At 51.5% G+C, this 9014-nt stretch overlaps 1 protein-coding gene across 7 annotated transcripts in view; it reads right to left on the bottom strand.

Moving 5' to 3' along the window:
- Positions 1-9014, bottom strand: part of TMEM63C (transmembrane protein 63C) — a 131382-nt gene that overhangs the window by 120773 nt on the left and 1595 nt on the right. For all 7 annotated transcript variants that reach the window (XR_012036970.1, XM_072839458.1, XM_072839455.1 and 4 more), the window contains exon 2: positions 7104-7238. The gene's annotated coding sequence lies outside the window, so the exon portion shown is untranslated. The remainder of the gene's footprint in view (positions 1-7103; positions 7239-9014) is intronic.

Raw genomic sequence — 9014 nt, 5'->3', positions numbered from 1 at the left:
CCTACCCCAACCTAGGAAGTGGCATCTCAGAAAGATCAGCACACTGAGGCCCGAGTGCCCAGTGGTTGTGCCGTTGAGTCTCTGGCGCCCAGGGCAGGTCACTGCCGTCCTTGCACACTGAACTCACTCTTAGACTTGACCAGCAATTGGGCACTCTTGGCCTTCAATGGGGCATGTTGTTTGAATGACCCCCAAAGGGACAAGCTGCTCTACTTTGCCACAGACCCCACCCCTCCCTGCTACCCCACACAGGGCTACCCCACACTCTTCCTCTGCTTGTTTGGCCCCTGGAGGTCTCTCACTTTGTGACTCCAGAGAGGCTAAGCTTCAGGAGAGCCAAGTTCTAGTCCCAGCTATGCCCCACATCATGCTGTGTGACATTCCAGAAGTCACTGGGCCAGGGGCCTGCCTCCGTAGGTGCTGTGAACAGTGGGGGAGAAAGTAGGAATAGTTCTTAAGAGAAAAAGCAATGAGGGGCACCTGGGTGGCTCAGTGGTTGGGTGCCTGCCTTTGGCTTAGGGCATGATCCTGGGGTCCTGGGATCCAGTCCCAGATCCCACCCACTGGATGGAGCCTGCTTTTCCCTCTGCCTATATCTCTGCCTCTCTCTGTGTCTCTCTCATGAATAAATAAAATCTTAAAAGAGAGAGAGAGAGAGAAAGCGGTGAGAAACAGGATTCAGAAGGACAGAGGAAGTAAAATGACATGCAGTGGACTTTGATGGATTCCAGGCCTGCAGAGGTCACCAGCAGCAGGGGAAGGGCTGTGCCCGCTTTTACTCAGGCTGCAAGGATGGCTCGCGCGGTCCAGGTGGTTCCAGGTGGAAAGGGAGCCCGGAGACCGGAGGAGGGACGCCGCCGGGTGGGCGAGCATCCAGCATCGAGCATCGAGGTCCCCACCTGAGCGCCTCCCCCAGGCTGAGAAGCCTCTCGCCCCTGCTTGCTGGTTTAATCAACAGAGGAGCAGGGGAGGGGACAGGCGGCTCGCCGGAGAAAGGATTTAATTAGCAACGCTTTCCTGGGAGGAAATTAAATTACAGGAAACAATGGTGCGCTCCGAGGAACACGAAACCCCTAATCCGATTCCCCGCCCCGCGCGCCCCGGGGCCGCAGTCAGCTCAGCGGGCGTCCCGGGCCCCGCCGCAGTGACCCGGTTCCGCCGCGAGGGGGCGCCGCCGGGCCGCACACCCGGCTCTCGGCGCGCGGGAGAGGAGCCGCGGGCAAGCCAAGCCTGGGACTGGAGCGGCTGCTGCGGGTCTTGCCTCGCCGCGGAGCCACCCAGGGCTTCGGGGGCAAAAGGGCGAGATCTGCGCCCAGGCTCGTGCTGCTAGCAGTGGGCTGATCCGACATTCATCCAGAGAAATGGAGTCAGGGAGTGCGAGGACAGGGCAGCCTTGTCCACACGCCGCCCCCCCACCCGGTGCATCAATTCCTGAGGTTCTTAGCGCCCACGACCCCGCTTTCATCCCTGCTGCCCCTCTGCAGGCACCACCTTGGCAGCGTGTCCCTCCACCCACCCCTCCTCCCTATCACCTGGCAGTACTTTTATCTGTAGCAACAGCAACCATTCTTGTGGGCGGTGAGAACCTGGCCAAGGGAAATTTGCTTACTCATGACCACAGCCTATACCTGCACGAGGGGAAGCGGACCTCAGGCCCAGGAAGTCCCCCAGAAACACACAGCTGGTAAGTCATGACATTGGCATCACACCCCATTGGCCTCTGAGCTGTTCTCCGGCAGGGGGACACCCATTTTTGATACGCAGACCCCGTGTGAAGCTTCTCTCATGATAGGAACTCGGGAAGGGTTTGTTGAATGGATGGTAGGTGTTTCCTTGTTTGCCAGAGGGGGTGCTGATACCTGAGAGGCTGAAAGGAGACACCTGGCGCCACACTTGGACCACTGTGAGCATCTCGTAGAAGCTGGCACCACTGCCTGAGACCTGTCAGTGTGCAAGGATCACCTGGGGATCCAGTGAAAACGCAGAGGCGGAATCAGTTGGGCCTATGATTCTGACAGGGCCCTGGGTGCTGGCGATGCTACCGAACACACTTAGTGCTCCAGAAGTGAGAGGAACAGCTGAGCTGGTCTAGGTCCACGGTCAGCCTTTCACTTTGTACTTACAGGCAGTGAGCCGCACACTGGCCCCCCCTCCAGAACAGAGCCCCTCCTTAGTACGCATGCTCGTCCCTTCACCCACCAGCCCCAATCCCAACATCAGCCCCGCCACAGGGAGTCAGTGAGCAGTCCCAGCCTTGTCTGCACATGTGCAGTCACCTGAGGAGCTGTAAAAAACCCTGAGCGGGTGGGGGCGGGGAGGTCCTACATCTCGGAGACTAGTAGAATCTGTCTGGGGTGTGGCCCGGGCATCTGGATTCTATAAGCTCCCCAGAGGCTGCCACTGTGCAGGAAGGCCACTGCAATGGAGGCGCCTGAGGAGGCCAGTAACGGGAGCAAGGGGGGGTGGGTGCCGAGGTTCACCCGATGCAAGTGTGGAGGGTGGACTGTACAGGAGCCTGGAGGCTGAGTCACCAGCCAGGAGGCTGGGCCAGGTGCGAGGTTAAAGATCCTGGTTAGGGTGCGACTGACAGTCAAGGTACTCCAGATTCCTCTCTGGCTCCCCACCCCCCTGGCTGTGCGGCCCTGAACAGGGGTGAGGCTTGCACCAGCTGGGGAGAGTGTGTTTGCCAAGTACTCTGCAGGGTGTGTGCCTAAGGAGGGGCTCTGTTCAGGGTGGATCAGGGTGTGGGTGGCTGCCGGGAGCTGGGCGGGTTTGCTGCTGCTGTTGCCTCTAAATACAAAGTGAAAGGCTGACCTTGAACCAGGGCCAGCCCAGCTGGCCTGTCCTCACTCCTGGAACTACATGTTTCCCCTACACTGACAATCTTATGATTACTGTTTATCAAGCAGTCGCCACGTGGGGCCACTGTACTAGATACTTCATACATGAGGGCACAGTAATCTTTGAGAGGAGATAGTAACCTAACAAATGAGGAAACGAAGCCCAGAGAGGTTATCTAATTGCCAGGATCACACAGAAACCAACTGGATCCAGACCCAAAGCCATGATATTTCCATCCCACCAGGACGCCTCTACTCATGCTCTTTCCTTTGCCTAAAACGCTGGCCCCTTGCTCTCAGCCAATCCAAGCTGCACCATAAGCCAAGCCTGGCTCAAATCTCAGCTCACCTAGAGTTCCTTTCCAGCAAGGCCTTGTGGAGCCCCTGCAGCTCTGGTCTGTAGGCTACACTACTGTGTGCTGGTGCTTTCCCCAGGAGTCCCATCTCCTGGCTCAGCTCTGAGGGCTCCAGGGCCCAGACCTGTGTCTTTCTGTAGGCGCTCGGCTTTCGTAATGTTTGGTGCTGCTAGGGCCAGGACTAGGGTAAGGCAAGTGAGATGCCTATGGTGCTGAACTTCAGAAGGTGCTCAGCTTGGGGTCATGCAAATGTTCTTGCCGGCCGCAGCTGGCACATGCAGGTGCTACTGTGGGTGAGCTCAAAAGTCTGGAAATACAGTGACAGATGGTAATGAGACTCATCATGGGGATCATTTCATAATGTATAAAAGTGTCGAATCACTATGATGTACACCTAAAACTAACAGTATATTGTATGTCAATTATATTTCAATTTTTTAAAAAGCCCAGGGGTGCCTGGGTGGCTCAGTCGGGTAAGCATCTGACTCTTGATTTCAGCTCAGATCATGATCTCAGGGTCGTAGGATGGAGCCCCTCTTCAGGCTCTGCACTCAGCTGGGAGTCTGCTTAGGTTCTTTCTCTCCCTCTGCCCTTCCCCAAGCTCACTTGCTCTCTCAAATAAATAAATCAATCTTAAAAAAAAATCTAGGGCACATGGGTGGCTCAATTGGTTAAGCATCTGCCTTCAGCTCAAGTCATGATCTCAGGGTCCTGCTCAGGGGGGAGCCTTCTCTCTCTCCCTCTGCCCCTCCTCCCCACTCATGCGTACTCTCTCCCAAATAACTAAAGTCTTAAAAAAAAAAAAAAAGTTTAAGGTGAGTCACCAAACAGGTTCTGAGAACTCTCTTGGTATGCCTGGGTGTTGGGGTAAACCTAACTAATACATTGTGCCTGTATCGATACTTCTGTTCTCAACTAGTACTTTAACATTAAAAACCCTTGCCCTAAATAACAGATGCTAAACCCAAAAGTTATCAAAATGTTAGTCTTTAAAATAAAAGTAGGAGTAGGACATATCCCCTTGCCTAGACCTACATGGCCAACTTTGGATGGGTAAGACCTAGTGAGGCCCAAACCACCAAAGGGATGACTAACTGATGGCCACTGCCACCCAGCCTCCCGCAAGAGCATCAGCAGAGACCACGTCTGTTTCATGTACCACCCTACCACTAGGTCAGCACCCGGGACATAAATGTGTTAACGACTTTATGTATCTCTGTTACTCTGAAGTAACAATGACAATGTCTTGGTCGGGTAAGCTTCGGGAGTCATTCAGACTTTTAGAAGAAGTGGAAATGATCAGGGTTGAAAGAATACAAATTTGGGGGGGAGTGAAGAGGAAGAGGAGTGAAACCAAGCAGTGAAGACCCCAGGTTTGAGGATTTTTAAAGGTCCCCAAAGTGGGAATTGCCCTGGGGCTGGCCTATGCTGTCAATGCGTGCTCACTTCTGACCCTCAGAGACCCAGAGCCCTTTTCTTCTCAATTAAAAAAAAAACAAGAAGTCACGCTTACCATGGAGGGGGAGCTCCCACACTGCTTCAGCCTCTGTGGTCTGGTCGGTGGGGCCAGGAAGCCAGTCCTGTCACTGTGGCCCAACCAGCAGTATTAGTAACCTACTAGCTAATGGCTTCACTAACTGATGCTCCGAAAATGCTTCAAGAATGAAAGCAGCCTAGACTATGAAGCACAGCTTCCAAATAGATCTTGACTAGACAAGGATCAACCTATAGGCTTTTTAAAAAGGGTTTTCTCGGGATACCTGGGTGGCTCAGTAGTTAATCTTCTGCCTTCGGCTCAGGTCATGGGATTGAGTCCCCATTGGGCTCCTCGCAGGGGGACCTTCTTCTCCCTCTACATCTCTCATGAATAAACAAAAAAAATTTTTTTTTTTAAAGAGGGTTTTCCCCTGCAAGTTATTCTGGCCCTTCTCGGCCTGCCAGAGCGTGAAAACCATCCGTAAAAGCCCACTGTCTAAACCGTGCCTTAACTTCGCGGTCAGCTGCAGGTACCCTGGGATGTTTGTTTTGGTGGTTCACTGCCTTTCCTCTGTGTGTTTTGCTTAAGTGAATGCTCATTTGCATTTCCTGAGTGGCCCTGTCACAGGCTAGAAGCCCAGAAGCCTTGCTGTTGTGCAGAGGGGAGCCGGGGTTTAAACACTGGCTAGGAGGACTGCTAGGCCTCCAGGAACCAGGCTTTCCTCGCATTCGTTAAATTTGATTCCAGGCCCGCTGAGGGTGAGACTTTTTTGTTTGAGGGCATCTTGAAGTGTCTTCTCTTGATTTCGGGACAGGTTACAAATTTGTATGAGGGGTGGGTAAAGATAGGTGATTCCAACCCAACTGTCATAGGAGTATTAGGGTTTTGTACCATCTACAGGTAGTAGCAGCTCCTGGTCTCCCAGCCTGCTCCTGGAAGCTCGCCAGGCTCCAAGCCAAGTGCTCCCATCTGCCCCAGAGCGATCAAAGGCTATGGGGATGGGGGGGGGGGTGGGCTGCGGAAAAGAGATGCCTACCTGTTACAGAGACTTCCACCAGTAGTAGCGAGCCCTCCTCCAAGCTACTGCTATTCCTGAGATAAAGTGAGTTAGGAAACCTGCAGGCAGCTCTTTTCACTCCCGCTCCAAACACTAATCACTCAAGCTGCCTGGGCACACAGGGCTGGCCTCGGGATAGGCCTCCAGGTTTCAGATACCCCCCTCCCCCCTTTCCTAACGGCTTCCGCCCACTTGCTGCGTTAACTTCCTACTCCACAGGCTTTTCTCTTTCTTGCTCATCTTCTCCAGCTGCCGTAATTTGAGGCAGGAGCCATACAGACTGTTCTTCCAAGCAATTCTCTAATGGCTTGCATAACCATCCTTCAGAGAGGGAGGGAGGCAAGCCACGTGCTCTAAGAACCAAGCAGGAATTCTGAGAGGTCCAGGACACCAAGAAACTAGTCAAAGGCTGGGTTGATACCTGCCGTCTTCCGGTTAGTTGGAAATGAGATTTCGGTAGGCGATAGTCTTCGTTATTCCAAGCAAATGACAACCCTCGAGGGGCCGTGGGGTGTGCGTGCAAGGGGGCTGCCTCACTTCGTGGGGCAGTTTTAAAACACTTTAGAGACATCACTGTTTCTCACCTCACCATAACCTCGGGAGGCCAAGTGGACAGCAAAGCTCACACCCTCCTATGATAGAGGAAACTGAGGTCGGAGAAAGTCTGCTTCTGGCTGCCTCTTTCTCCTGCCCTTCTGCTCGCACTGTGTCATCAGACGGACCTCACCTCCACCTCTCTTGTGGTGTGCTTGCTTAGTGGTACCCAGAAAACAGGACCTCATTTACATGGTGTATGACTATTTCCCTTAAAAACAACATGAAGTCAACCTAAAAGGCTCGCAGAAACATCCTCCCTGGTCGGGGGAAAGAGATCTGGACTGACATGCAAGCTCACTGACATGCCCTCCAACATATACAACCCGTTGTCCTTCATTTCAGATGAAAGGAGGGGCTGGGGCAGCCCCAGTGGCGCAGTGGTTTAGCACTGCCTGCAGCCCGGGGTGTGATCCTGGACACCCGGGATCGAGTCCCGCATCAGGCTCCCTGCATGGAGCCTGCTTCTCCCTCTGCCTGTGACTCTGCCTCTCTCTCTCTCTCTGAATGAATAAAATCTTAAAAAAAAAAAAAGAAAGAAAGAAAGGAGGGGCTGTTTGCAGATGACTGGCTAGGAAGGCCATGACTTAATCCCAAACGATTCTCCTGTGGGGCTTATAATTCTTTGAGAGCAGGCTTTTATATGGGTATTAGCAAATCCATATTTGCTGCAATCAGGCAATCTTAAGAAAGGCAAAACCAATGTGGACCAACAAAATGTTTCCCTTAGAGCCACATACAAGTTAAAAATCCGACTGAATGCTTTAAAATCATCTTACCAGGGGCAGCCCCAGTGGTGCAGCAGTTTAGCGCTGCCTGCAGCCCGGGGTGTGATCCTGGAGACCCTGGATCGAGTCCCACATCGGGTTCCCTGCATGGAGCCTGCTTCTGTCTCTGTCTCTCTCTGTGTGTCTCTATGAATAAATAAATAAAATTAAAAAATAAAAAATAAATAAAATCATCTTACCAGAGCACTAGGGACCCACTTTGTAGGCACCCCAGGTTGTTTTAAATCTGCTAATTTTATGGCTTACCTGTAACACAGCTAGAGATTTTTCAAATGGTGAGGCCTGGGAAGAACTCTGGGGAGAACCAGTTTGAATCCTTCGTTATTCAGCCAGAAGGAGTGATGTCTACAGGGGCTAAGTGACTTACCCAAAGCCACCCTGTTTGTGAGTTAACAGAGGGGACACGGGTCTTTAGACCCTGTCGCACCAGGCTACAACCTGCTGGGATGCCATCCACGAGGTGGATCAAATAGGCGTCCTAGGCAGACAAGTATTTCCCCTGGACAGGAATCAGTCCAAGGGGCTGGGGCCACGAGCTCAAATAACCTCGCTCACCTTAGTCTCTCAAGGTCCACTTTTTGTGGTCTGCCTCTATGTATGCCACTTCTTATGGGAAGATGGTTCTCAATTTCAGAAGGGGCCTTCTCTAGCCATCTTGACATTTCATCTAAGTGGTTGTACAGCCATACATTTTAAAGTCACTTATAAAATTGTGTAGGACAGAAACAATGCTGTTAAAAATCAGACTCTGGCAACCCTCTAGGCCTTTAAGTGAGGATAAGCTTTTATTTTTCCAGCATCTTAAAAATCTGGGGAGGAAGTGGCTTGACTGGCCTTGGGGAGCAGGGAAGAGCAGAGCATTAGGAATCAACTCTAAGAAGCAGAGTAGAGCACCTGGGTAGCTCAGTGGTTGAGCGTCTGTCTTTGGTTCAGGTCGTGATCCCAGGGCCCTGGGATTGAGTCCCCCATCTGGCTCCCCGCAGGGAGCCTGCTTCTCCCTCTGCCTATGTCTTTGCCTCTGTGTCTCTCATGAATAAAATCTTAAAAAAAAGAAAAAAAAAAAAGCATGGGGTGGGGGGGAAGCCTAGAGCTGTACTTGCTAACGGCCTCCATGATAGAACTTCATTTAATGTTGCATGAATTTATCTCAGCAGACAACTGTTATTCCCAGACAACTGTGAAAGTGTCAGGTCAGAAGAAATCGTTGGATTGTATCCACCTCTCACCCCTCTCAACCTACCCAATAATAAACTTCCAAGATGCTGGGGAACACTGGACTCTTCGTTTGCCTTAAGATTGCCTGCACTTCAAGTTCACACCAGTTCAGTATCTAATCCCCACATTCTCAAGTGACCTGAGTACATCTGTTTGAAACTTAAACACACTTGAGTCTTGAACATGGATGTTGGGGTGCCAACACCCCACACAGTTGACAATCCATGTATAGGTTTGGACTCCCCAAAACCTTAATTCTAAAAGCCTACTGTCGACTGGAAGCCTCACCAGTAACATAAACAGTCAATGAACACCTATATGTTCTATGTATGATAGACTGTATCCTTACAATTATGTAAGCGGGACGAAAGGAAAAATTATGAAAACCATGAGGAAGTGACATGTGTGGCACTATACTGTCCTTATCAAAAGACTTCCATGGATAAGTGGATCCATTCAAACCCATGCTATTCAAGGGTCGATTGTACTTAGATTTTTTTTTTAATTTTAAAAGATTTTATTTATTCACTAATGAGAGATAGAGGCAGAGAAACAGGCAGAGGGAGAAGCAGACTCCTGGTGGGGAGCCCAATTCAGAACTCGATCCCAGGACCTGAGGATCAGCCCCGGACGGCAGACGCTCAACCAGTGAGCCACCCAGATGCCCCCTTACTCTAGATTTCACTT

Source organism: Canis lupus, chromosome 9 (assembly GCF_048164855.1).
Source record: "Canis lupus baileyi chromosome 9, mCanLup2.hap1, whole genome shotgun sequence".
Taxonomy (NCBI): Eukaryota; Metazoa; Chordata; class Mammalia; order Carnivora; family Canidae; genus Canis; species Canis lupus.
This window is presented reverse-complemented; position numbering and strand designations above follow the sequence as displayed.